The 23,681-nt window shown below is 38.8% G+C and overlaps 1 long non-coding RNA gene and 1 pseudogene across 1 annotated transcript in view; both read left to right on the forward strand.

Annotated features, from left to right (window-relative positions):
• LOC135535064 (uncharacterized) overlaps positions 1–13,386 on the forward strand; it is a 33,682-nt gene extending 20,296 nt beyond the window's left edge. The window contains exons 3-4 of the long non-coding RNA XR_010454804.1: positions 8,798–8,854; positions 9,620–13,386. This is a non-coding gene — a long non-coding RNA (uncharacterized LOC135535064). The remainder of the gene's footprint in view (positions 1–8,797; positions 8,855–9,619) is intronic.
• Positions 1–23,681, forward strand: part of LOC135535059 (NLR family CARD domain-containing protein 3-like) — a 126,407-nt pseudogene that overhangs the window by 102,546 nt on the left and 180 nt on the right.

The following is a 23,681-nucleotide window of genomic DNA, read 5'->3' on the forward strand; positions in this document are numbered from 1 at the left end:
GGCAGGATGAGAGGATAATAAATAAATGAGGCAGTAGATCTATATACAGCATGTGTAAATGAGGCAGGATGAGAGAGGTAATAAATACAGTAGATCTATATACAGCATGTGTAAATGAGGCAGGATGATAAGAGAGGTAATAAATACAGTAGATCTATATACAGCATGTGTAAATGAGGCAGGATGAGAGAGGTAATAAATACAGTAGATCTATATACAGCATGTGTAAATGAGGCAGGATAAGAGAGGTAATAAATACAGTAGATCTATATACAGCATGTGTAAATGAGGCAGGATGAGAGAGGTAATAAATACAGTAGATCTATATACAGCATGTGTAAATGAGGCAGGATGAGAGAGGTAATAAATACAGTAGATCTATATACAGCATGTGTAAATGAGGCAGGATGAGAGAGGTAATAAATACAGTAGATCTATATACAGCATGTGTAAATGAGGCAGGATGAGAGAGGTAATAAATACAGTAGATCTATATACAGCATGTGTAAATGAGGCAGGATGAGAGAGGTAATAAACACAGTAGATCTATATACAGCATGTGTATGAGAGAGGTAATAAACACAGTAGATCTATATACAGCATGTGTAAATGAGGCAGGATGAGAGAGGTAATAAATACAGTAGATCTATATACAGCATGTGTAAATGAGGCAGGATAAGAGAGGTAATAAATACAGTAGATCTATATACAGCATGTGTAAATGAGGCAGATCTATATACAGCATGTGTAAATGAGGCAGGATGAGAGAGGTAATAAATACAGTAGATCTATATACAGCATGTGTAAATGAGGCAGGATGAGAGAGGTAATAAATACAGTAGATCTATATACAGCATGTGTAAATGAGGCAGGATAAGAGAGGTAATAAATACAGTAGATATATATACAGCATGTGTAAATGAGGCAGGATGAGAGAGGTAATAAACACAGTAGATCTATATACAGCATGTGTAAATGAGGCAGGATGAGAGAGGTAATAAATACAGTAGATCTATATACAGCATGTGTAAATGAGGCAGGATAAGAGAGGTAATAAATACAGTAGATATATATACAGCATGTGTAAATGAGGCAGGATGAGAGAGGTAATAAATACAGTAGATCTATATACAGCATGTGTAAATGAGGCAGGATGAGAGAGGTAATAAATACAGTAGATCTATATACAGCATGTGTAAATGAGGCAGGATGAGAGATGTAATAAATACAGTAGATCTATATACAGCATGTGTAAATGAGGCAGGATGAGAGAGGTAATAAACACAGTAGATCTATATACAGCATGTGTAAATGAGGCAGGATGAGAGGTAATAAATACAGTAGATCTATATACAGCATGTGTAAATGAGGCAGGATAAGAGGTAATAAATACAGTAGATAATAAATAAATGAGGCAGTAGATCTATATACAGCATGTGTAAATGAGGCAGGATAAGAGAGGTAATAAATACAGTAGATCTTTATACAGCATGTGTAAATGAGGCAGGATGAGAGAGGTAATAAATACAGTAGATCTATATACAGCATGTGTAAATGAGGCAGGATGAGAGAGGTAATAAATACAGTAGATCTATATACAGCATGTGTAAATGAGGCAGGATAAGAGAGGTAATAAATACAGTAGATATATATACAGCATGTGTAAATGAGGCAGGATGAGAGAGGTAATAAATACAGTAGATATATATACAGCATGTGTAAATGAGGCAGGATAAGAGAGGTAATAAATACAGAAGATCTATATACAGCATGTGTAAATGAGGCAGGATGAGCAGGATAGAGGTAATAAATACAGTAGATCTATATACAGCATGTGTAAATGAGGCAGGATAAGAGAGGTAATAAATACAGAAGATCTATATACAGCATGTGTAAATGAGGCAGGATGAGAGAGGTAATAAATACAGTAGATCTATATACAGCATGTGTAAATGAGGCAGGATGAGAGAGGTAATAAATACAGTAGATCTATATACAGCATGTGTAAATGAGGCAGGATGAGAGAGGTAATAAATACAGTAGATCTATATACAGCATGTGTAAATGAGGCAGGATGAGAGAGGTAATAAATACAGTAGATCTATATACAGCATGTGTAAATGAGGCAGGATAAGAGAGGTAATAAATACAGTAGATCTATATACAGCATGTGTAAATGAGGCAGGATGAGAGAGGTAATAAATACTGTAGATCTATATACAGCATGTGTAAATGAGGCAGGATAAGAGAGGTAATAAATACTGTAGATCTATATACAGCATGTGTAAATGAGGCAGGATGAGAGAGGTAATAAATACAGTAGATCTATATACAGCATGTGTTAATGAGGCAGGATGAGAGAGGTAATAAATACAGTAGATCTATATACAGCATGTGTAAATGAGGCAGGATGAGAGAGGTAATAAATACTCTAGATCTATATACAGCATGTGTAAATGAGGCAGGATGAGAGAGGTAATAAATACAGTAGATCTATATACAGCATGTGTAAATGAAGCAGGATGAGAGAAGTAATAAATACTCTAGATCTATATACAGCATGTGTAAATGAGGCAGGATGAGAGAGGTAATAAATACAGTAGATCTGTATACAGCATGTGTAAATGAGGCAGGATGAGAGAGGTAATAAACACAGTAGATATATATACAGCATGTGTAAATGAGGCAGGATGAGAGAGGTAATACATACAGTAGATCTATATACAGCATGTGTAAATGAGGCAGGATAAGAGAGGTAATAAATACAGTAGATCTATATACAGCATGTGTAAATGAGGCAGGATGAGAGGTCATAAATACAGTAGATCTATATACAGCATGTGTAAATGAGGCAGGATGAGAGAGGTAATAAATACAGTAGATCTATATACAGCATGTGTAAATGAGGCAGGATAAGAGAGGTAATAAATACAGTAGATATATATACAGCATGTGTAAATGAGGCAGGATGAGAGAGGTAATAAACACAGTAGATCTATATACAGCATGTGTAAATGAGGCAGGATGAGAGAGGTAATAAATACAGTAGATCTATATACAGCATGTGTAAATGAGGCAGGATAAGAGAGGTAATAAATACAGTAGATATATATACAGCATGTGTAAATGAGGCAGGATGAGAGAGGTAATAAATACAGTAGATCTATATACAGCATGTGTAAATGAGGCAGGATGAGAGAGGTAATAAATACAGTAGATCTATATACAGCATGTGTAAATGAGGCAGGATGAGAGATGTAATAAATACAGTAGATCTATATACAGCATGTGTAAATGAGGCAGGATGAGAGAGGTAATAAACACAGTAGATCTATATACAGCATGTGTAAATGAGGCAGGATGAGAGGTAATAAATACAGTAGATCTATATACAGCATGTGTAAATGAGGCAGGATAAGAGAGGTAATAAATACAGTAGATCTATATACAGCATGTGTAAATGAGGCAGGATAAGAGAGGTAATAAATACAGTAGATCTTTATACAGCATGTGTAAATGAGGCAGGATGAGAGAGGTAATAAATACAGTAGATCTATATACAGCATGTGTAAATGAGGCAGGATGAGAGAGGTAATACATACAGTAGATCTATATACAGCATGTGTAAATGAGGCAGGATAAGAGAGGTAATACATACAGTAGATATATATACAGCATGTGTAAATGAGGCAGGATGAGAGAGGTAATAAATACAGTAGATCTATATACAGCATGTGTAAATGAGGCAGGATAAGAGAAGTAATAAACACAGTAGATCTATATACAGCATGTGTAAATGAGGCAGGATGAGAGAGGTAATAAATACAGTAGATCTATATACAGCATGTGTAAATGAGGCAGGATGAGAGAGGTAATAAATACAGTAGATATATATACAGCATGTGTAAATGAGGCAGGATGAGAGAGGTAATAAACACAGTAGATATATATACAGCATGTGTAAATGAGGCAGGATGAGAGAGGTAATACATACAGTAGATCTATATACAGCATGTGTAAATGAGGCAGGATAAGAGAGGTAATAAATACAGTAGATCTATATACAGCATGTGTAAATGAGGCAGGATAAGAGAGGTAATAAATACAGTAGATATATATACAGCATGTGTAAATGAGGCAGGATGAGAGAGGTAATAAATACAGTAGATCTATATACAGCATGTGTAAATGAGGCAGGATGAGAGAGGTAATAAATACAGTAGATCTATATACAGCATGTGTAAATGAAGCAGGATGAGAGAGGTAATAAATACTGTAGATCTATATACAGCATGTGTAAATGAGGCAGGATAAGAGAGGTAATAAATACAGTAGATCTTTATACAGCATGTGTAAATGAGGCAGGATGAGAGAGGTAATAAATACAGTAGATCTATATACAGCATGTGTAAATGAGGCAGGATGAGAGAGGTAATACATACAGTAGATCTATATACAGCATGTGTAAATGAGGCAGGATAAGAGAGGTAATAAATACAGTAGATATATATACAGCATGTGTAAATGAGGCAGGATAAGAGAGGTAATAAATACAGTAGATCTATATACAGCATGTGTAAATGAGGCAGGATGAGCGAGGTAATAAATACAGTAGATCTATATACAGCATGTGTAAATGAGGCAGGATAAGAGAGGTAATAAATACAGAAGATCTATATACAGCATGTGTAAATGAGGCAGGATGAGCGAGGTAATAAATACAGTAGATCTATATACAGCATGTGTAAATGAGGCAGGATGAGAGAGGTAATAAATACAGTAGATCTATATACAGCATGTGTAAATGAGGCAGGATGAGAGAGGTAATAAATACAGTAGATCTATATACAGCATGTGTAAATGAGGCAGGATGAGAGAGGTAATAAATACAGTAGATCTATATACAGCATGTGTAAATGAGGCAGGATAAGAGAGGTAATAAATACAGTAGATCTATATACAGCATGTGTAAATGAGGCAGGATGAGAGAGGTAATAAATACTGTAGATCTATATACAGCATGTGTAAATGAGGCAGGATAAGAGAGGTAATAAATACTGTAGATCTATATACAGCATGTGTAAATGAGGCAGGATGAGAGAGGTAATAAATACAGTAGATCTATATACAGCATGTGTAAATGAGGCAGGATGAGAGAGGTAATAAATACAGTAGATCTATATACAGCATGTGTAAATGAGGCAGGATGAGAGAGGTAATAAATACTCTAGATCTATATACAGCATGTGTAAATGAGGCAGGATGAGAGAGGTAATAAATAAATGAGGCAGTAGATCTATATACAGCATGTGTAAATGAGGCAGGATGAGAGAAGTAATAAATACAGTAGATCTATATACAGCATGTGTAAATGAGGCAGGATGAGAGAGGTAATAAATACAGTAGATCTATATACAGCATGTGTAAATGAGGCAGGATGAGAGAGGTAATAAATACAGTAGATCTATATACAGCATGTGTAAATGAGGCAGGATGAGAGAGGTAATAAATACAGTAGATCTATATACAGCATGTGTAAATGAGGCAGGATGAGAGAGGTAATAAATACAGTAGATCTATATACAGCATGTGTAAATGAGGCAGGATGAGAGAGGTAATAAATACAGTAGATCTATATACAGCATGTGTAAATGAGGCAGGATGAGAGAGGTAATAAATACAGTAGATCTATATACAGCATGTGTAAATGAGGCAGGATAAGAGAGGTAATAAATACAGTAGATCTATATACAGCATGTGTAAATGAGGCAGGATGAGAGAGGTAATAAATACAGTAGATCTATATACAGCATGTGTAAATGAGGCAGGATAAGAGAGGTAATAAATACAGTAGATCTATATACAGCATGTGTAAATGAGGCAGGATGAGAGAGGTAATAAATACAGTAGATCTATATACAGCATGTGTAAATGAGGCAGGATGAGAGAGGTAATAAATACAGTAGATCTATATACAGCATGTGTAAATGAGGCAGGATGAGAGAGGTAATAAATACAGTAGATCTATATACAGCATGTGTAAATGAGGCAGGATGAGAGAGGTAATAAATACAGTAGATCTATATACAGCATGTGTAAATGAGGCAGGATGAGAGAGGTAATAAATACAGTAGATCTATATACAGCATGTTTAAATGAGGCAGGATAAGAGAGGTAATAAATACAGTAGATCTATATACAGCATGTGTAAATGAGGCAGGATGAGAGAGGTAATAAATACTGTAGATCTATATACAGCATGTGTAAATGAGGCAGGATAAGAGAGGTAATAAATACTGTAGATCTATATACAGCATGTGTAAATGAGGCAGGATGAGAGAGGTAATAAATACAGTAGATCTATATACAGCATGTGTAAATGAGGCAGGATGAGAGAGGTAATAAATACAGTAGATCTATATACAGCATGTGTAAATGAGGCAGGATGAGAGAGGTAATAAATACTCTAGATCTATATACAGCATGTGTAAATGAGGCAGGATGAGAGAGGTAATAAATACAGTAGATCTATATACAGCATGTGTAAATGAGGCAGGATGAGAGAGGTAATAAATACAGTAGATCTATATACAGCATGTGTAAATGAGGCAGGATGAGAGAGGTAATAAATACAGTAGATCTATATACAGCATGTGTAAATGAGGCAGGATAAGAGAGGTAATAAATACTGTAGATCTATATACAGCATGTGTAAATGAGGCAGGATGAGAGAGGTAATAAATACAGTAGATCTATATACAGCATGTGTAAATGAGGCAGGATGAGAGAGGTAATAAATACTGTACATACCTTTATTTGATGTCCTCGGCTACTTGGCTAAAAAGCTTGGTTTGCAACGTTCGCTAGTTAACTATTAAACGTTAGCCATCTACAACTAGCTACATATTGAACTTCCATCCTCTCAGGTCAGGGGCTCAATGTATGAATTAATGATTAGTTCAGAATCAGCTTGATAATCATTAGCCAGTACGGAGAATTAAGTAAAACCACAAGTCCAAATTCCCATCTCCATCTCCATGCCTCACAAAGAAGGGCACTTATTGGTAGATGGGAAAAACAAAAGCAGACATTGAATTTGCCTTTGAGCCTCTGGTGAAGTTGTTATTAATCTTACACTTTGGATGGTGAATCAATACACCCAGTCACTACAAAGATACAGTCGTCTTCCTAACTTAGTTGCCGGAGAGGAAGGAAACCACTCATTGATTTCAGCATGAGGCCAATGGTGACTTTAAAACAGTTACAGAGTTTAATGATAGGAGAACACTGAGGATGGATCAACAACAGTATAGTTACTCCTCAATACTAACCTCATTGACAGAGTGAAAAGAAGGAAGCCTGAACAGAATAACAATATTCTAAAACATGCATCCTGTTTGTAACAAGCCACTAAAGCAAAACTGCAAAAACATGTGGCAAAGCAGTTCACTTTTTGTCCTGAATACAAAGTGTTATGTTTGGGGCAAATCCAATACAACCCCTAACTGACTGCCATTCTCCATATGTTCAAGCATAGTGGTGGCTGCATCATTTACATTGTAGTCATTCAGCAGACGGTCTGATCCAGTAGTGAGTCATTTAGCAGGCGCTCTGATGCAGAGGTGAGTCATTAGCAGACGCTCTGATCCAGTAGTGAGTCATTTAGCAGACGCTCTGATCCAGTAGTGAGTCATTTAGCAGACGCTCTGATCCAGTAGTGAGTCATTTAGCAGGCGCTCTGATCCAGTAGTGAGTCATTTAGCAGACGCTCTGATCCAGTAGTGAGTCATTTAGCAGGCGCTCTGATCCAGTGGTGAGTAATTTAGCAGACGCTCTGATCCAGTAGTGAGTCATTTAGCAGACGCTCTGATCCAGTAGTGAGTCATTTAGCAGACACTCTGATCCAGTAGTGAGTCATTTAGCAGACGCTCTGATCCAGTAGTGAGTCATTTAGCAGATGCTCTGATCCAGTAGTGAGTCATTTAGCAGACACTCTGATCCAGTAGTGAGTCATTTAGCAGGCGCTCTGATCCAGTAGTGAGTCATTTACTAGACGCTCTGATGCAGTAGTGAGTCATTTAGCAGACGCCCTGATCCAGTAGTGAGTCATTTAGCAGACGCTCTGATCCAGTAGTGAGTCATTTAGCAGACGCTCTGATCCAGTAGTGAGTCATTTAGCAGACGCTCTGATCCAGTAGTGAGTCATTTAGCAGACACTCTGATCCAGTAGTGAGTCATTTAGCAGACGCTCTGATGCAGTAGTGAGTCATTTAGCAGATGCTCTGATGCAGTAGTGAGTCATTTAGCAGACGCCCTGATCCAGTAGTGAGTCATTTAGCAGACGCTCTGATGCAGTAGTGAGTCATTTAGCAGACGCTCTGATGCAGTAGTGAGTCATTTAGCAGACGCTCTGATCCAGTAGTGAGTCATTTAGCAGACGCTCTGATCCAGTAGTGAGTCATTTAGCAGACGCTCTGATGCAGTAGTGAGTCATTTAGCAGACGCTCTGATCCAGTAGTGGGGGACCTGATCCTAGATCATAATGAATCAGATTACATGGAGAGGGAGGACCTGATTCTAGATCATAATGAATCAGATTACATGGAGAGGGAGGACCTGATCCTAGATCAGCACTTCAACTCTGGGACACTGCCTGTATGAAACAAAACACATAGTTGTAAAGTCTAGATACAAGGTGTTTACTCCCATCTAGTGGAAGATACCAATATAACACTTTATTATCAGGGTGGGGAGGCAGCTGAGCTGAAACAGAAAGTAAAGTTGTTCTTTTGTTCAGGATCCATTTTGAGACGACAGAGCAGAAAACACTATATGGAGAGAACTGAAAAATAAAGTAAGTATTTCTGAACAATAATCTATTCTAATGGACAGAATAAGATAATTAATACCTGTAATGAGATATTACTAGTTAAAAGAACTGCTACTTGAGCTGAGTTGCTGACAGACAGCTGTTTTCAAAGGGTAAACTAATCAGAAGGCCGACATGTTATCAGTAAAACGTCTGGTAAAGATGGTGGAGGAGCTTTTCAATGATATCGTTTTATGTTTATCTCAGGGTTTCTCCATCCTTTTGTTCTTACCAGCACTTACACACCTGATTCAACTAATCATCAAATATTTTAAGACAGTTTAATATTTGTCTGGGATTAGAACTCTGTGTCTCTGTGACAGTGGGAGGTTTGTTTTGCATGGCCCGGTGCTACAGGTGGGTGGACATTTATTTTATGGACCAATGGAATGGTATTAAATGCTCAAACTCTGCTCCCCCGGGGAGCCGGGCAATGCAGAACTAATTCACCCAGTGACCATTACTTTATTTCCTGATATGAAATTGAAAGTAACTTTGTAGCCTAAGCAGTTACAAAATGTCTGTTGAAACTGTGGAGCACATGTCTTGAGAACGTTAGAACAGTGGTGGAAAAAGTACTGAATTCTCAAACTGGAGTAAAAGTAAAGATTCCTTCATAGAAAATGACTCCAGTAAAGGTGAAAGTCACACAGTAAAATTCTACTTCAGTAAAAGTCAAAGTATTTGGTTTGAAATATAATTAAGTATCAAAAGTAAAGTATTTAATCATTTTAAAATCCTTATATTAAGCAAACCAGGGTCACACTCCAACACGCAGACACCATTTAAAAACAAGGCAATTGTGTTTAGTGCCAGAGCGCTAAGAACCTTGGCGTGATCCTGGACAACACCCTGTCGTTCTCAACTAACATCAAGGCGGTGGCCCGTTCCTGTAGGTTCATGCTCTACAACATCCGCAGAGTACGCCCCTGCCTCACACAGGAAGCGGCGCAGGTCCTAATCCAGGCACTTGTCATCTCCCGTCTGGATTACTGCAACTCGCTGTTGGCTGGGCTCCCTGCCTGTGCCATTAAACCCCTACAACTCATCAAGAACGCCGCAGCCCGTCTGGTGTTCAACCTTCCCAAGTTCTCTCACGTCACCCCGCTCCTCCGCTCTCTCCACTGGCTTCCAGTTGAAGCTCGCATCCGCTACAAGACCATGGTGCTTGCCTACGGAGCTGTGAGGGGAACGGCACCGCAGTACCTCCAGGCTCTGATCAGGCCCTACACCCAAACAAGGGCACTGCGTTCATCCACCTCTGGCCTGCTCGCCTCCCTACCACTGAGGAAGTACAGTTCCCGCTCAGCCCAGTCAAAACTGTTTGCTGCTCTGGCCCCCCAATGGTGGAACAAACTCCCTCACGACGCCAGGACAGCGGAGTCAATCACCACCTTCCGGAGACACCTGAAACCCCACCTCTTCAAGGAATACCTAGGATAGGATAAAGCAATCCTTCTCACCCCCCCCCCCCCTTAAATGATTTAATAGATGCACTATTGTAAAGTGGCTGTTCCACTGATGTCAGAAGGTGAATTCACCAATTTGTAAGTCGCTCTGGATAAGAGCGTCTGCTAAATGACTTAAATGTAAATGTAAATGTAGTGAGTCCTCCAGATCAGAGGCAGTAGGGATGACCAGGGATGTTCTCTGTTTAGTGAGTCCACCAGATCAGAGGCAGTAGGGATGACCAGGGATGTTCTCTGTTTAGTGAGTCCTCCAGATCAGAGGCAGTAGGGATGACCAGGGATGTTCTCTGTTTAGTGAGTCCTCCAGATCAGAGGCAATAGAGACGACCAGGGATGTTCTCTGTTTAGTGAGTCCTCCAGATCAGAGGCAGTAGAGACGACCAGGGATGTTCTCTGTTTAGTGAGTCCTCCAGATCAGAGGCAGTAGGGATGACCAGGGTTGTTCTCTGTTTAGTGAGTCCTCCAGATCAGAGGCAGTAGGGATGACCAGGGATGTTCTCTGTTTAGTGAGTCCTCCAGATCAGAGGCAGTAGGGATGACCAGGGTTATTCTCTTGATAAGTGTGTGAATTCGACCATTTTCTGTCCTGCTAAGCATTCAAAATGTAAGGAGTACTTTGGGTGTCAGGGAAAATGTAAAAAAAAAAGACATAATTTTCTTTATGAATGTAGTGAAGTAAAAGTAAAAGTTGTTAAAAATATCAATATTAAAGTGAAGGACAGATTCCCCCAAAAAACTACTTAAGTAGTACTTTAAAGTATTTTACACCACTGCATTAGAAGACAGATACATGTGTTGATTTGAAGGAAAGACTCAGATTCTGGTAGGTCGGATACGAACTATTATAAAGTTCGGTCGTCGTCAGACATTCAACAGTCACAGTAGGTTTGAGCTACAGTCTGATCACTAATCATGCCGACCAACCTGATGGTCTCTGTTGGAAATGTTGTGAAAAGAATCTGGCCTCGGCTACAAATATCTGGCATTACTCATCTCATATGTATATACTGTATTCTATACTATTCTCCTGTATCTTAGTCTATGTATTACTCATCTCATATGTATATACTGTATTCTATACTATTCTACTGTATCTTAGTCTATGCATTACTCTTCTCATACTGTTCTGCTGTGTCTTAGTCTATGCTGCTCAGACATTGTGACCAATAACATTTGACTTGATTTAGATTACACTATATTATTTGATTTTATTTAGATTAGGCTATATATACACACAACATGACCAAAAGTATGTGGACACCTGCTCGTCGAACATCTCATTCCAAAATCATAGGCATTCCTATGGAGTTGGTCCCCCTTTTGCTGCTATAACATTTCATGAAGCTTCCGACGAACAGTTATTTTGCTGACGTTGCATTTTGGAACTTGGTATTGAGTGTTGCAGCCGAGGACAGACCGTTTTTATGCACTTCCGCACTCGGCGGGCCTGTTCTGTGAACTTGTGTGGCCTACCACTTCACGGTTGAGCCGTTGTTGCTCCTAAATGTTTCCACTTCACTTCACTTCACATCCTATTTCTTCACAGTTGAGCCGTTGTAGATGTAGATTGCATGGCGGTCTGCTCGATTTTATACACCTGTCAGCAACGGGTGTGGCTGAAATAGCCGAATCCACTAATTTGAAGGGGTGTCCACATACTTCTGTATATATATAGTGGACATTCTCTGTCCTGCTACTGGTAGGACTATAACATTATGTGAACTGATCTGAACAGGTTTAGGCTGGTCATCTATGATATGTAGGTTATATACAGTACATTCTCTGTACTGCTACTGGTAGGACTATAACATTATGTGAACTGATCTGAACAGGTTTAGACTGGTCATCTATGATATGTAGGCTATATCCGAGGTATAGACCTTGATCTGCATATCACTACCAAACTACTATTATACATTATACCCTAGTCTACTTTACATAATATAACATCTACATATCACTAACAAACTGCTATTATACATTATAACCTAGTCAACTTTACATAATATAACATCTACATATCACTAACAACCCACTACTATACATTATAACCTAGTCTACTATACATAATATAACATATCACTAACAGCCCACTACTATACATTATAACCTAGTCTACTTTACATAATATAACATCTACATACCACTAACAACCCACTACTATACATTATAACCTAGTCTACTTTACATAATATAACATCTACATACCACTAACAACCCACTACTATACATTATAACCTAGTCTACTTTACATAATATAACATCTACATACCACTAACAACCCACTACTATACATTATAACCTAGTCTACTTTACATAATATAACATCTACATATCACTAACAGCCCACTGCTATACATTATAACCTAGTCTACTTTACATAATATAACATCTACATATCACTAACAACCCACTACTATACATTATAACCTAGTCTACTTTACATAATATAACATATCACTAACAACTCACTACTATACATTATAACCTAGTCTACTTTACATAATATAACATCTACATATCACTAACAACCCACTACTATACATTATAACCTAGTCTACTTTACATAATATCACTAACAACCCACTACTATACATTATAACCTAGTCTACTTTACATAATATAACATCTACATATCACTAACAACCCACTATTATACATTATAACCTAGTCTACTTTACATAATATAACATCTACATATCACTAACAACCCACTACTATACATTATAACCTAGTCTACTTTACATAATATAACATCTACATATCACTAACATCCCACTACTATACATTATAACCTAGTCTACTTTACATAATATAACATATCACTAACAACCCACTACTATACATTATAACCTAGTCTACTTTACATAATATAACATCTACATATCACTAACAACCCACTACTATACATTATAACCTAGTCTACTTTACATAATATAACATACCACTAACAACCCACTACTATACATTATAACCTAGTCTACTTTACATAATATAACATCTACATATCACTAACAACCCACTACTATACATTATAACCTAGTCTACTTTACATAATATAACATCTACATATCACTAACAACCCACTACTATACATTATAACCTAGTCTACTTTACATAATATAACATCTACATATCACTAACAACCCACTATTATACATTATAACCCAGCCTACTTTACATAATATAACATCTATTACTTGATGCAAAAACCTTTTTGAATGGATCAATGATTTCCCCCTCAGATCAATCATGTCCGTTCTATCCCTTCTGTCTACATTCTCAGATACGTTTAGAAAATAACAGATTGAAAGACAATAAATATCCTACTTTTAGTGAATACAAATAATTGTGTTACTGTACTGTCTATAACTACCTTAACAAACAGTGACTTATTATTATTATTATTATTATTATTGTTGTTGTTGTACTGTCTATAACTACCTTAACAAACAGTGACTTATTATTATTATTATTATTGTTGCTGTACTGTCTATAACTACCTTAACAAACAGTGACTTATTATTATTATTATTGTTGTTGTACTGTCTATAACTACCTTAACAAACAGTGACTTATTATTATTATTATTATTATTGCTGTACTTATAACTACCTTAACAAACAGTGACTTATTATTATTATTATTATTGCTGTACTGTCTATAACTACCTTAACAAACAGTGACTTATTATTATTATTATTATTATTATTGTTGCTGTACTGTCTATAACTACCTTAACAAACAGTGACTTATTATTATTATTATTATTGTTGCTGTACTGTCTATAACTACCTTAACAAACAGTGACTTATTATTATTATTATTATTATTGCTGTACTGTCTATAACTACCTTAACAAACAGTGACTTATTATTATTACAGACAGTTACCATGGAGATGAAATGTCACAACGACATATTCATGTGATTGCATTAAATCACCTGACTGTTTCTATATGTCTGTTAGTAAATGTTTTATTTCTCAAAAGAGATAATGGATAAATGTGAACAATTGACATTCAGTAATTAGTTGTCACCATATTAACCACAACCAACATGTTGGATCTCTGTTTAGGGGTCAGTGCTCTAAAATGAGTCTCTCTGGGGAGAGAGAGGAGGGGGCCCTGCCTCTAAAATGCATCTCTCTGGGGGACATGACACCAAAGCTAAGAGGTAAGATGACCATTTATAAAGAATTTATCGAGTTCATTAAAAAAATAAAGAGCTATCTTAAGATGAAACACGATATATCCATTGTTAATCAGGAATGGAATGTTGGTATCCTGTATATTTGACTGTGATATGTGGTTGTCTCACCTTGATATCTTAAGATGAATGCACTTACTGTAAATCACTCTGGATAAGAGCATCTGCTAAATCAGGGGTTCTCAATCTGGGGTCTGTGGAGGTACTGCAGGGGTTCTCAATCCGGGGTCTGTGGAGGTACTGCAGGGGTTCTCAATCCGGGGTCTGTGGAGGTACTGCAGGGGTTCTCAATCCGGGGTCTGTGGAGGTACTGCAGGGGTTCTCAATCCGGGGTCAGTGGAGGTACTGCAGGGGTTCTCAATCCGGGGTCTGTGGACAACGTTGCAACAATGTTCATTTTCATCAAACTCATATTACACCCTAGATGCCTTCAAATGCCCAATTTATAGCCATGCCCAATTTAGGACTATTATTTAACAATGTGATGTTGCGCTCCAAAGGGAGAACTTGAAATAACATGATGTGTTTATTATTATACACTCTCAAATAACATGATGTAGATAATTAAATCATCAAAAGAAAAATGTGTTTAGAAAACAAGGTTCCTTATAGAGCCAAAAAGGCTTCTATCACTTCCTTAAAATATGAAATCAATAAAAGTTATATATATTTTGGGGTTCAGTGAAGAAGAACCTCTAGAGTTCTGATCAACAAAAGGTTCATGTTTTGAGGATGTGAACCCAGCAGCCCTCCAGTGGTCAGATCAATTCCACCTGTTTTTTCCAGCGCCCGACCCGGGATTCGAACCAGCCACCTTTCGGTCACAGCTCCAACTCCAACCTGAGTTAATCTTCAAAAATAAGCATGAGTTAATCTGCCAAAAATGAAGACAAAATGCTATGCAATTATACATAATTATTATACATAACTCATTGCCAAAAGCACAAGACATACTGTTGCATGTAGGTCTATATTATTTATGGGCTGATCACATAGAAATATAAAAACATTATTTGTAACTACTGCAATGCAATTACATGTGGCTCAGGAACCACTGACTCACTGCATTATTCTATAGTATTATCAAGACACCTGCTGTTAACTCTAAACTACTTAGGACAGCTCACGGGGTGTCCTAAATATCTGCCGACTCTGTGGGTAGGTAATTTAGGTAATGGGGAGGTAACTAGGTAATTTATACCCATAAGTGTAAAATGTCTTTATTCTCAGCACTTATACGACCAATTTTCTACTCTGAGACACTTTGTGGATGTGGACCCAGATCTCAACATATTATTATAAAAAAACATAGAATGTTTGTTTTACATAATAATACAAAATGAATATTACTAATGTAACCCACTGTAAAGACTGGGTTTAGTTGATTGTGTTCCACTGCTCATGTCCTCGTTCTGGAACTGTCCGCGTCCCCGTACAGAACTGTCCGCGTCCCCGTACAGAACCGTCCGCGTCCACGTTGGTGTGGCGCCAAGCCGGTTACGCGCAGAGTGGACTGAGATGATCTTGGGGAATAACGACGGAGTTTGTTACAGTGTTGAGACACCGAAGTTTACTGTTCAATTTGCTTTTTTCTTTACGGTCAGGGACAGTGTGAGTGTAGCCAGATCCTTTTCACTCTCTATCCTTGTTTCATTTTGTGGTTCACCGGATTCATCATCGAGACGAGGGACAGACGAACGACCTGCTAACTAACCAAGCTAGTCGGTACAGCTCGGTAATCTAGCTAGCTACTCTACCAGCAGCATCCTAGTTATCCTAGCTAGTCGGTACAGCTCGGTAAACTAGCTAGCTACTCTACCAGCAGCATCCTAGTTATCCTAGCTAGTCGGTACAGCTCGGTAAGCTAGCTAGCTACTCTACCAGCAGCATCCTAGTTATCCTAGCTAGTCGGTACAGCTCGGTAATCTAGCTAGCTACTCTACCAGCAGCATCCTAGTTACCATAGCTACCACTACATCGTCACCGGCTGTCTGCATTTCTTGTGGACCGATGGAGCTCCCCGGTTGTTTCTTCCACCTGTTAAATCCCGGTGAGGCTTCTCCCTCTCTCGTTGACGGATGCTGGCTACCTCTGTCCGGTTCTCCTCTCTTCACTAGATGGACGGTAACTTTAGTGTTTAACCCGTCTGTGTCCAAGGACCGAACTTTAGAATATTATTTTCAGGGCGCCTCAATAGCAGGTATTGAACAGCGGGTAAATAATCACTAGTCAGAACCTCAACCTCAGTATACATTCATTATAAAAAACATCTTAATATCTGATATTGTGAGTAAACAACCTCGAGAATGCGTCTTCCAGCCCTCCAATTAATTACATCATTCAACCCTCCCGGTTAGTAAATTTACCTCAACATCCCCCGGAGAAGGCAGAGTAACGACACCAGCCTTTTAGCGGGGCTGACAGACTGACGACAACGCTCGCGACGCTAAATTAATTTTGTCATTAATAATGACACACTGCTCGCGCGCCATTAACTAACGTCTGGAAGTCAGTTCTATTTGTGAAACTCTTCTTATGTTTCCCCATCTGAGCTCAGAGTAGATGAGAGATGTAATGTTTGTCTCTGTTGTGTTGAAGACCAATCCAGCAGGAGAGACCAGCCTCCCCTGTTCCCAGCTGTGTGTCCATGAAGAGTGACTGGTCTATGGATCCTCCTATAAACTTTAGAGAGGGAGACTTTTCTACTGAACAAAGGTAAGAAGAACTCATGGGTCCTGGTCAGTGAGTTAAACAACACTGTCTCTAGTCATTTCTCCTCTCCCATTCTCCCATTTATTGTTGTTGTTTTCATAATCCATAGGCTAATCATTTTGTCCATTTTCATAGTCCTAAAACAATATTAAACAGACACAATGTTTCCTCCGTGTGTGTGTGTGTGCACTCCCTGGATGAGGAGTGGTAATCTCTCCTGATTTTCTAGTCACTTTTACCTTTACCTACATGTACATATTACCTCAACTACCTGGTACCCTGCACATTGACTCAGTACTGGTACTCCTTATAGTCTCATTATTACCTCAACTTCCTGGTACCCTGCATATTGACTCAGTACTCAGTACTGGTTCTCCTTATAGTCTCATTATTACCTCAACTACCTGGTACCCTGCACATTGACTCAGTACTGGTTCTCCTTATAGTCTCATTATTACCTCAACTACCTGGTACCCTGCACATTGACTCAGTACTGGTTCTCCTTATAGTCTCATTATTACCTCAACTACCTGGTACCCTGCACATTGGCTCAGTACTGGTTCTCCTTATAGTCTCATTATTACCTCAACTACCTGGTACCCTGCTCATTGACTCAGTACTGGTTCTCCTTATAGTCTCATTATTACCTCAACTACCTGGTACCCTGCACATTGACTCAGTACTGGTACCTAGTCTCATTATTACCAACTACCTGGTACATTGACTCAGTACTGGTACTCCTTATAGTCTCATTATTACCTCAACTACCTGGTACCCTGCACATTGACTCAGTACTGGTACTCCTTATATTCTCATTATCTCAACTACCTGGTACCCTGCACATTGACTCAGTACTGGTTCTCCTTATAGTCTCATTATTACCTCAACTACCTGGTACCCTGCACATTGACTCAGTACTGGTACTCCTTATAGTCTCATTATTACCTCAACTACCTGGTACCCTGCACATTGGCTCAGTACTGGTACTCTTATAGCCTCATTATTACCCCAACTACCTGGTACCCTGCACATTGACTCAGTACTCAGTACTGGTACTCCTCATATCCTCATTATTACCTCAACTACTCGGTACCCTGCATATTGACTCAGTACTCAGTACTGGTTCTCCTTATAGTCTCATTATTACCTCAACTACCTGGTACCCTTTGACTCAGTACTGGTACTCCTTATAGCCTCATTATTCCGGTCGGTAACATTTGAGAGTGAGGCAAATATATAGCATTTAGCGGAAAAAAACCATGATTATTTGTCTCTCTGAAATGAAGACATCAAGTGATTTTAAACAAATACATATCTGTACATATCAATCCCATACCATGATTAGATAGTGAAAAAACACACCAAACTCTTTCAGAAATGCTTTAAACAATAAAAGCTAATTTACTAACATTTCTGAAAAGTGATATATATCATTTTGGAATGAAACTCTTCTTATGTTTCCCCATCTGAGCTCAGAGTAGATGAGAGATGTAATGTTTGTCTCTGTTGTGTTGAAGACCAATCCAGCAGGAGAGACCAGCCTCCCCTGTTCCCAGCTGTGTGTCCATGAAGAGTGACTGGTCTATGGATCCTCCTATAAACTTTAGAGAGGGAGACTTTTCTACTGAACAAAGGTAAGAAGAACTCATGGGTCCTGGTCAGTGAGTTAAACAACACTGTCTCTAGTCATTTCTCCTCTCCCATTCTCCCATTTATTGTTGTTGTTTTCATAATCCATAGGCTAATCATTTTGTCCATTTTCATAGTCCTAAAACAATATTAAACAGACACAATGTTTCCTCCGTGTGTGTGTGTGTGCACTCCCTGGATGAGGAGTGGTAATCTCTCCTGATTTTCTAGTCACTTTTACCTTTACCTACATGTACATATTACCTCAACTACCTGGTACCCTGCACATTGACTCAGTACTGGTACTCCTTATAGTCTCATTATTACCTCAACTTCCTGGTACCCTGCATATTGACTCAGTACTCAGTACTGGTTCTCCTTATAGTCTCATTATTACCTCAACTACCTGGTACCCTGCACATTGACTCAGTACTGGTTCTCCTTATAGTCTCATTATTACCTCAACTACCTTGGTACCCCTTATAGTCACATTGACTCAGTACTGGTTCTCCTTATAGTCTCATTATTACCTCAACTACCTGGTACCCTGCACATTGACTCAGTACTGGTTCTCCTTATAGTCTCATTATTACCTCAACTACCTGGTACCCTGCACATTGACTCAGTACTGGTTCTCCTTATAGTCTCATTATTACCTCAACTACCTGGTACCCTGCACATTGACTCAGTACTGGTACTCCTTATAGTCTCATTATTACCTCAACTACCTGGTACCCTGCACATTGACTCAGTACTGGTACTCCTTATAGTCTCATTATTACCTCAACTACCTGGTACCCTGCACATTGACTCAGTACTGGTACTCCTTATAGTCTCATTATTACCTCAACTACCTGGTACCCTGCACATTGACTCAGTACTGGTACTCCTTATAGTCTCATTATTACCTCAACTACCTGGTACCCTGCACATTGGCTCAGTACTGGTACTCTTATAGCCTCATTATTACCCCAACTACCTGGTACCCTGCACATTGACTCAGTACTCAGTACTGGTACTCCTTATATCCTCATTATTACCTCAACTACCTGGTACCCTGCATATTGACTCAGTACTGTACTGGTTCTCCTTATAGTCTCATTATTACCTCAACTACCTGGTACCCTGCACATTGACTCAGTACTGGTACTCCTTATAGCCTCATTATTCCGGTCGGTAACATTTGAGAGTGAGGCAAATATATAGCATTTAGCGGAAAAAAACCATGATTATTTGTCTCTCTGAAATGAAGACATCAAGTGATTTTAAACAAATACATATCTGTACATATCAATCCCATACCATGATTAGATAGTGAAAAAACACACCAAACTCTTTCAGAAATGCTTTAAACAATAAAAGCTAATTTACTAACATTTCTGAAAAGTGATATATATCATTTTGGAATGAAACTCTTCTTATGTTTCCCCATCTGAGCTCAGAGTAGATGAGAGATGTAATGTTTGTCTCTGTTGTGTTGAAGACCAATCCAGCAGGAGAGACCAGCCTCCCCTGTTCCCAGCTGTGTGTCCATGAAGAGTGACCAGTCTATGAATCAACCTATAAAGTTTAGAGAGGGAGACTTTTCTACTGAACAAAGGTAAGAAGAACTCATGGGTCCTGGTCAGTGAGTTAAACAACACTGTCTCTAGTCATTTCTCCTCTCCCATTTTGTAATTTATTTTTGTTTTCAGAATCCATAGGCTAATCATTTTGTCCATTTTCATAGTCCTAAAACAATATTAAACAAACACAATGTTCCCTCCCTGTGTGTGAGTGCGTGTGTGTGTGTATGTGTGTGTGTATGTGTGTGTGTGTGTGTGTGTGTGTGTGTGTGTGTGTGTGTGTGTGTGTGTGTGTACTCCCTGGATGAGGAGATGTAATCTCATGTTTTGTCCACAGATACCAACAGGAGAGATCAGAGTCAGAGATTCTCAGTGGTCAGTCTTCCCGGAGTCATCAAACAGACCTGGACTCCATATTCAGTGTATGTGGTCCTGTTATGTACATTTGTTTTTGTTTACCTCAAGTAAAGTTGATCGGTCAATCATTCATTCATGTGTTAATGAGAAAGCATTTCTTCTCTTGCTTAACTTATTTACTTTATTTATTTCAGTTGCTTGAAGAGAAAATCATGACATTTGTGAAGAACGAGCTGAAGATGTTCAAGAGGATTCTTAGTCCAGAACTCCCAGAAGGCTTTGAGAGTCAGAAGCAGGATAAGGAAGTGGTGGATGCTGAAGATGAGAAGCAGGAGAGCAGTGCCAGAGAGGGGGCTCTGAAGATCACACTGCACATCCTGAGGAAAATGAACCAGAAGGAGCTTGCTGACACACTGGAGAAATGTAAGATCTGTCTGCTTCATGTTGAATGCTGTTTTATAACATTTTAAAGCTGTTGCTAAAGTCCAGCTAAAGTAGCTGTGTAACTCAATGATATTGTAGCAGCCTTAACACAACACCTAGTGACCTCATCAAGTAGCAGCAGGGATGTGTTGTGGTGATTAATTTAGAGAGATTGAGAACATTAATAATACCATCAATGATACCAATAATAATATAATCAGTCACACCAGTCTGTACTGCATTATGAAAACATTTACACATTTATACAGTCAGTTAAGAGAATAAATTATTATAATGTACAACTTTATAACAGTCCTTCGATACTGTAGGCATTAAAACAGATGTAATATTAATATCCTCTGTGTTATTTCTAGATTCAGATGAGCTTGCTGTGATTTGCCAACGTGAACTCAAATCTAATCTAAAGAAGAAGTTTCAATGTGTATTTGAGGGGATCGCTAAACAAGGAAACCCAACACTTCTCAATAAGATCTACACAGAGCTCTACATCACAGAGGGTGGAACAGGAGAGGTCAATAATGAACATGAGCTGAGACAGATTGAGACAACAACCAGGAAACAAGCAAGACCAGAGACTGCAATCAAATGTAACGACATCTTCAAACCCTTAACTGGACAAGACAAACATATCAGAACTGTGCTGACAAAGGGAGTCGCTGGCATTGGAAAAACAGTCTCTGTGCAGAAGTTCATTCTGGATTGGGCTGAAGGAAAAGCAAATCAGGATGTCCAATTTGTATTTTCATTCCCTTTTCGGGAGCTGAATTTGATGAAAGAGGACAAACACACTTTCATTGAACTTCTTCAATCACTTCTCAATGGAAACCAAACAATCAAGAATCTCCATCAACAACAAGTACAAAGTTCTGTTCATCTTTGATGGTCTGGATGAGTGCCGACTGCCCCTAGACTTCCAGAAGAACAAGATCTGTTGGGACGTCACAGAGTCAACCTCAGTGGATGTTCTGCTGACAAATCTCATCAAGGGAAATCTGCTTCCCTCTGCTCTCCTCTGGATAACTACCCGACCTGCAGCAGCCAATAAGATCCCTTCAGGGTGTGTTGACCAGGTGACAGAGGTACGAGGGTTCAATGACCCACAGAAGGAGGAGTACTTCAGGAAGAGATTCAGTGATGAGGACCTGGCCAGCAGAATCATCTCACACATAAAGACATCAAGGAGCCTCCACATCATGTGCCACATTCCAGTCTTCTGTTGGATTTCTGCAACAGTCCTTGAACACATGCTGAAACATAAGAGAGAAGAGATGCCCAAGACTCTGACTGAGATGTACACACACCTTGTGGTGTTTCATACCAAACAGAAGAATGAAAAGTATCTTGGGAAAGAAGAGACAGGTCCACACTGGAATAAAGAGAGCATTCTGTCACTGGGAAAACTGGCTTTTCAACAGCTTGTGAAGGGCAATCTGATTTTCTATGAAGAAGACCTGAAAGAGGCTGGAATTGATGTCAATGAAGCCTCAGTGTACTCAGGATTGTGCACACAGCTCTTTAAAGAGGAATGTGGGCTGTACCAGGACAAGGTGTACTGCTTTGTTCATCTGAGCATTCAGGAGTTTCTGGCTGCTGTATATGTGTTCCTCTCATTCATCAACAACAATGAGAATCTAATGGACAAACTGCAATCAACATCCAGGAAGTTTTCTGTGAGGATCAAACAAAGGCATAAAGTTACTTTCTACAAGAGTGCTGTGGATAAAGCCTTACAAAGTGAGACGGGAAACCTGGACCTTTTCCTCCGCTTCCTTCTGGGCCTCTCACTGGAGTCCAATCAGAAGCACTTACGAGGTCTACTGACAAAGACAAGAAGCAGCTCACAGAGCCATGAAGAAACAGTCAAGTACATCAAGGAGAAGATCAGGGAGAATCCCTCTCCAGAGAGGAGCATCAATCTGTTCCACTGTCTGAATGAACTGAATGACCATTCTCTAGTGGAGGAGATCCAAAGCTACCTGAGATCAGGAAGTCTCTCAGAACCCAACCTGTCACCTGCACAGTGGTCAGCTCTGGTCTTTGTGTTGCTGACTTCAGAAAAGGAGCTGGATGTGTTTGACCTGAAGAAATACTCCAGATCAGAGGAAGGTCTTCTGAGGCTGCTGCCAGTGGTCAAAGCCTCCAGAGCTGTTCTGTGAGTAAATAAAATGACATATAAGAACTAATCATCAGGAAGAAATATTCAGTTTAGAGAAAAAAATGTCTTATAATATGTGAAAAATACTATATTGAAAAACATTTTGAATAAATGCATTGATGTTCACATTAGTATAACAGTATGACCATACAATTCTAGGAAACGGTAGATGAATCTATATGTTGTTTGAGAGAATAAACCAAATGCATCTCCCATTGTCTTTCTACACTACTGGTGTTAAATGAACAGTGTATTTGTGAAGTCATGATGATC

The sequence above is a fragment of the Oncorhynchus masou genome, unplaced genomic scaffold (genome assembly GCF_036934945.1).
Source record: "Oncorhynchus masou masou isolate Uvic2021 unplaced genomic scaffold, UVic_Omas_1.1 unplaced_scaffold_439, whole genome shotgun sequence".
Classification (NCBI taxonomy): Eukaryota; Metazoa; Chordata; class Actinopteri; order Salmoniformes; family Salmonidae; genus Oncorhynchus; species Oncorhynchus masou.